The 6,537-nt window shown below is 42.3% G+C and overlaps 1 long non-coding RNA gene across 1 annotated transcript; it reads right to left on the bottom strand.

The window, feature by feature from the left end:
• Window positions 1–364: 364 nt before the first annotated feature.
• Window positions 365–6,199, bottom strand: LOC123504031. Its single transcript, XR_006674692.1, has 3 exons — window positions 6,049–6,199; window positions 4,754–4,879; window positions 365–457 (listed from the first exon to the last, which is right to left on the bottom strand). It is a non-coding gene; the product is annotated as an uncharacterized LOC123504031 (long non-coding RNA).
• Window positions 6,200–6,537: the final 338 nt, after the last annotated feature.

Genomic DNA, 6,537 nt, shown 5'->3' with positions numbered 1-6,537 from the left:
AAAGCGAGTAGATGAAGCACTGATGGAGCGATGGCGTGGGCATACACTTCATCACTTCAGGAGCCAAAATTTTAAAATATCTTGAACCACCATTAAAACACCCTAAAATAGCCTAAAATACTTGAAAGTCTTAAACACCCTTAAATAACCTTAAAATAGCCTTTAAAAACACTAAAACAGCCTTAAACACCCTTAAAATAGCATAAAACTCCTTAAACATCCTAAAATTCTTAAAACACCCTAAAATAGCCTTAAACAATCTAAAACAGCCTAAAAATACCCTGAGACAGCCTTAAAACATCCTAAAGTAGCCTTAAACACCCTCAAAGTTTTCAAACACCCTAAAACAGCCTTCAATACTCACAGTTGGCTAAGTGTGTCCCAGCTGGTGCAGATGCCATGTTCCATCCCTACATAGAGCAACTTCCTTTAGTACGGCCGGTGGTGTCTGGTGATCCTGTTGGGAGGAGGAGGTGGTGGTGGTAGTAGTAGTGGTGGTGTTACTAGTTTTTTTTTTTTTTTTTTACATTACAAGGGCACTGGCCAAGGGAAAACAAAGTGTTGGAGAAAAAAAAAAATCCCACTGGTTGCCAGGCCCTGTGAAGAGGAAAGTAGGAGAAAGAGAAAACAAAAAATCTAAAAGGAGGGTCCAGTTAACGTAAGAGGTGTCTTGACACTCCTCTTTGAAAGAGTTTAAGTCATAGGCAGGTGGAAATACAGACACAGGTAGAGAGTTCCAGAGTTTACCAGTGTAGGGAATGAAGGAGTGAAGATACTGGTTAACTCTTGCATTAGGAAGATGGACAGAATAGGGATGAGAAGAAGTAGAGAGTCTTGTGCAGCGAGGCCGCAGGAGGGGGAAGGCATGCAGTTAGCAAGTTCAGAAGAGCAGACAGCATGAAAACAGCGGTAGAAGACAGATAAAGATGCAACATTGCGGCGGTGACTTAAAGAATCAAGACAGTCAGTTAGAGGAGAAGAGTTGATAAGACGAAAAGCTTTAGATTCCACCTTGTTTAGTAAAGCTGTGTGTGGATCCCCCAGACATGAGAGCCATACTCCATACACGGGCGGATAAGGCCCTGTACAGAGCAAGCAGCTGGGAGGGAGAGAAAATGGACGAAGACGCCACAGGACACCTAACTTCTTGGAAGCTGATTTAGCAAGAGTAGAGATGTGAAATTTCCAGTTTAGATTTTTAGTGAAGGATAGACCGAGTGTGTTTAATGTAGAGGAGAGGGAAGTTGAGTGTTATTGAAGAAGAGAGGATAGTTGTCTGGAAGGTTATGTCGAGTAGATAGTTGTAGAAATTGAGTTTTTGAGGCATTGAACAAAACCAGGTTTTCTCTGCCCCAATCAGAAACAAGTGAAAGATCAGAAGTTAGGCGTCCTATAGCATCTCGCCTTGAGTCATTTAATTGTTGTTGGGTTGGGCGTCTGTTGAACGCTGTTGAATAATGCAAGGTGGTATCATCAGCATAGGAGTGGATAGGGCATTGAGTCAGATTTAGGAGATCATTGATGAATAATAGAAAGAGAGTGGGTGATAGGACAGAACCCTGTGGAACACCACTGTTGATAGTTTTAGGGAAGAACAGTGACCGTCTACTACAGCAGCAATAGAACGATCGGAAAGGAAACTGGAGATGAAGGTACAGAGAGAAGGATAGAATCCGTAGGAGGGTAGTTTAGAAATTAAAGATTTGTGCCAGACTCTATCGAAGGCTTTCGATATGTCAAGGCCGACAGCAAAGGTTTCACCGAAGTCCCTAAAAGAGGATGACCAAGATTCAGTTAGGAAAGTAAGAAGATCACCAGTAGATCTGCCTTTACGGAAACCATACTGGCAATCAGAGAGAAGGTTGTGAGCTGATAGATGCCTCATTATCTTCCTATTAAGGATAGACTCAAAGGCTTTAGAAAGGCAGGAAATCAAAGCTATAGGGCGGTAGTTAGAAGGATTGGAGTGGTCACCTTTTTAGGGACAGGTTGAATGTGAGCAAACTTCCAGCAAGAAGGATAAATAGAAGTAGAGAGACACAGATGAAAGAGTTTGACCAGGCAGTGAGCGAGTTCGGAAGCACAGTTTTGAGAACAACAGGAGGGACTCCATCCGGACCGTAAGCCTTCCGAGAATCAAGGCCAGAGAGGGCCAGGAAAACGTCTTTATAAAGAATTTTAATTTTAGGGATGAAGTAGTCAGAGGGTGGAGGAGTAGGAGGAATATGCCCAGAATCATCCAAAGTTGAGTTGGTAGCAAAGGTTTGAGCGAAGAGTTCAGCTTTAGAAAAGAAGAGACAGCTGTAGAGCCATCTGGATGAAGTAAAGGAGGGAAAGACGAAGAAGTAAAGTTGTTAGAGATATTATTGGCTAGATGCCAGAAATCTCGAGAGGAGTTAGAATTGGAAAGACTTTGACATTTTCTATTGATGAAAGAGTTTTTAGTAAGTTGGAGAATAGATTTGGCATGATTACGGGCAGAAATATATAGGGCATGAGTTTCAGCAGTTGGATGGCTACGGAACCGTTTGTGAGCCGCCTCTATCATTGACAGCACGAGAACAAGCAGAGTTAAACCAAGGCTTTTTAGCTTTAGGGTTAGAGAAAGTATGAGGAATGTAGCTCCATGCCAGAGATAATCACCTCTGTTATGCGCTCGGCACAAAGAGAAGGATCTCTGACATGAAAACAATAATCATCCCAAGGAAATCAGAATAGTACTGCCTTAGTTCCTCCCACTTAGCAGAGTTAAAATGCCAGAAGCACCTCCGCTTAGGCGGGTCCTGAGGCTGCACTGGAGTGATAGAACAGGTAACGGAAATTAGATTGTGGTCGGAGGAGCCCAACGGAGAGGAAAGTTTAACAGAGTAAGCAGAAGGGTTGGAGGTTAGGAAAAGATCAAGAATGTTGGGCGTGTCTCCAAGGCGGTCAGGAATACGGGTAGGGAACTGCACTAGCTGCTCTAGGTCATGAAGGATAGCAAAGTTGAAGGTTTGTTCACCAGGTTGGTCAGTGAAAGAAGATGAAAGCCAAAGCTGGTGGTGAACATTGAAATCCCTAAAATGGAGATCTCAGCAAAGGAAAGTGAGATAAGATGTGCTCCACCTTGGAAGTCAAATAGTCAAAGAATTTTACATAGTCAGAGGAATTAGGTGAGAGGTATACAGCACAGATGAATTTAGTTAGAGAGTGACATTGAAGTCTTAGCCAGATGGTAGAAAATTCTGAAGATTCAAGATTGTGGGCACGAGAGCAAGTGGTGTCGTTACGCACGTATGCGCAACATCCAGCTTTGGATTGAAAATGAGGATAGAGCAAGTAGGAGGGAACAGAAAAGGGCTGCTGTCAGTAGTCACAGACAACTGTGTTTCGTTAGGAAGAGAAGATGAGGTTTAGTAGAGGAGAGGTGGTGTTCCACAGATTGAAAATTAGAACGAAGGCCACGAATGTTGCAGAAATTGATAGTGAAAGTATTAGATGAAGTGTCAAGACACCCAAGGTCGACAGCAGAGGGCAGTCCGACCTGGGGACATTTATGGTCCCTCCCAGAGGGGACTCCGAGGCAGGGCGTGGTGAAGCCATTATTAAATTTTGATTTGAAGAGAGTGTAAAAGTGTAAGGTGTTGTAGTGTAGTGTAGGAAGTAGTAGAAGTTGTCTTTAGAGGGCAGGCTGCAGCTGCTCAATTGTATAAATGAGACCACAAAGGGAACCGGGAAGAGAGGACACGGGGAATCACTCAGTCTGCAGCACTGCCTACATCCCCGTAAGTACATCTCCTGGAGTATTCCACTGGGCGGCATGTGACTACTGCCTACTCCATGGCAGTACTAGAGGTGGTAGTGAAATGGTGTGGTTTTGTGAGCATCTGATGTGGTAATGTTGGTGGGTGTGGTTGGACAGTGGTAGTGGTGGTGGTGGGGGTGATGGTGGTGGTAATAGAAGGATTTTAAAAAGACAAATATTTTCTGGCCAAAACAAGTGAAAAAAATTGATGTTCATGAGACAAAATTGTAAGAAAAAACACGCTATCACACATCCCACACTCACCAAACACACACCACACCAGCACACACCATTCCCACACCTGCACACACCAGTAAATCATAAACAACTCTTTGCAAACACTGGAAAACGTAAAAAACACACACCAAAAAAATATATAGTTTACACAACAAAAAAAACACTTACACACACACCGCACGCACCACATACACACCACACCTGCGGAAACCTTTCCCACACCCGCACACACCAGCACAGTATACAGCTTGGTGTGTGGAGGGAGATATGGAGGAAAGATGAGAAAAATTGTCAGGTTTTGAAGTGAGATTTAGAAAAGTACTATTTTGACTATGATAGAAGTGAGATAGGAGAGTCAAAATTGGAGGGAAGGTGGAGGAAACATGGAGGAAATAGTCTATGGAAGGAAAAGCCTGGAGGTAACCTGTGGAGGGAGATATAGAGGAAACAAGACAAACATTACCTAAACAAAAAGCACCAAAAATTACCTTAAAATATTGCATCACACAACAAAACACACACACACACACACACACACCAAAACAACCCTCAAATCACACCTGGAAAACACCCACAATAAGTCTACCCTAGCCAACCCACACCAAAAAAAAAAAAACAATATACCTACATAGCTATAGTTGACATTACAAAAACTTACAAAAAATACACTTACACACCCACCACACTCACAGCACACCTACAGACACCTCTCCCACACCCACACACACTCACCTCTCCCTCTGGAACTTGGTGAGTGGAGTATTTGTGGAGTTTTGTCGCAGAGAGGACACAGGCAGCCCGTCACCACCAGCGGCTCTCCAAGGACCAGTTGTGACATTGCGGCAAGCCATGGTGCACCTATGGAATAGTGATAGTTGTAATTGTAGTGGTAGTAATAGTATAAATGAGGCATGACAAGGCGTAGGAAAGGAGAAAAACTGACTAAAGGCCAACACAGAAAAGGGCCTATGTGGGAGGCACTGAAGCAGGGTGATGCACACTGCCTAACACACAATAACACCAACACATCTCAGTAACCGCTTCAACTATCAAACTATCACGCATATGGGAGTGCACAAACTATCTACAGAGCCAATATGGGGGCGTAGTAAATGAGAAAAACTGAAAATAGTTAACACAGAAATGGCCGATGTGGCAAGCAGGATGGCGGACACTGCCTAACACAATAACACCACCATATCTCAGTAACCGCTTCAAATATCACACTATTACGGATATGGAAGGTGTATGGGTGCATAACCTATCTATGGAGGCAATATGGGGGCACAACAAGGCGTAGGAGGGCAGGAATGGTAAACCTACAGAGTTTCACCACCTTGCCCTTTCTGGACAAAACTATTTTTTTGTGGTAGATTTTGGCTTGCTTTTAATTATCTTGATCTTGATCTTGATGGTACAGGTGACGCAGAATTTCTTCTGGGTCAGGCCTTTGTATCGGCAGCTCCTGTAGGGAACATTAAAATACCACTTGTTTTTGGCGCAAATCAACCAATTTTTTTTTACAGCCCCGAAACATATTATGATTTCCATCAAAAAACAACTGGTAAATTAATTAAAAACAAGCTGAAATCTACCAGAAGAAATTTGTTTGTAAACAATTAAGCCCATGTCACGGAGCCCGCCGAGCCGCCGCCGGGTTTGATGCGGGAGGCGAGGCTATTGTCATGGCTGATCACCAAAACACGCTTAAAAAAAGAAAAAAAATGTGTCGCCATTCAAAAAGGTTGCATCTAGTATATATGGGGTTCAAATTACTCGTAATCAGGAGTTCTATCTCTTGAGGTGGGTATAAAAAAAAAAAAAAACACGTAGCTGATTGTGGTGAAACTCTGCAGTAATACCGCAGGAATGACCACCACAAATGAGGCAACAAAATCCGAAAGTTGCTTATTAAAGACGCACTTATTTTCAGTTTACCAGACTTTTTCAACTTAATTGGCACGTCTCACTACTCTACATACTTCACCTAATAACCATGTACACTCACACACTTGGGAATAACTCACCTGCTCCACAAATGTTCAAAAGCTGTCAATGTCAACACTCCAAGCTAGCAATGACGGGTGTTCTGGCTGGTTCTGGTTGGTGTCGGAAGTAATGCCTTTTGGAACGGCACTTCCTGATGGGTTTTCCTGTCGCTCCGGGTTTTTTATATTGCTGTTTATTAATTTTACTGTTGTTATATTCACTGTCTGTTTTTTTTTTTTTTTTTTTTTTCTTTTTAGTTTTGCATATTTCTTTTCTGTTTTGTCTTTTCTCCAAAATTCCAACAATATGTCTTTTGGTATTTTCAATTTCACTGTTTTCATATAGCAAACAGTGCTTCCACTTTCAAGGAAATATCCTTATTTTAGGAAATTTTTATGTCACAAGGATCATGTTAAGGAAATTACTAAATCTAAGGAAATTCTAAGGAAATTGGCTTATTTCATTAAAATATCTAAATTTTCTAGCAGCAACTAATATTGTACAGAGCATATCTAGCCAGAGAACTT

The sequence above is a fragment of the Portunus trituberculatus genome, chromosome 1 (assembly GCF_017591435.1).
Source record: "Portunus trituberculatus isolate SZX2019 chromosome 1, ASM1759143v1, whole genome shotgun sequence".
Lineage (NCBI taxonomy): Eukaryota > Metazoa > Arthropoda > Malacostraca > Decapoda > Portunidae > Portunus > Portunus trituberculatus.
Note: the sequence above shows the minus strand (reverse complement) of the source record. Positions and strands in the feature narration are given on the sequence as shown.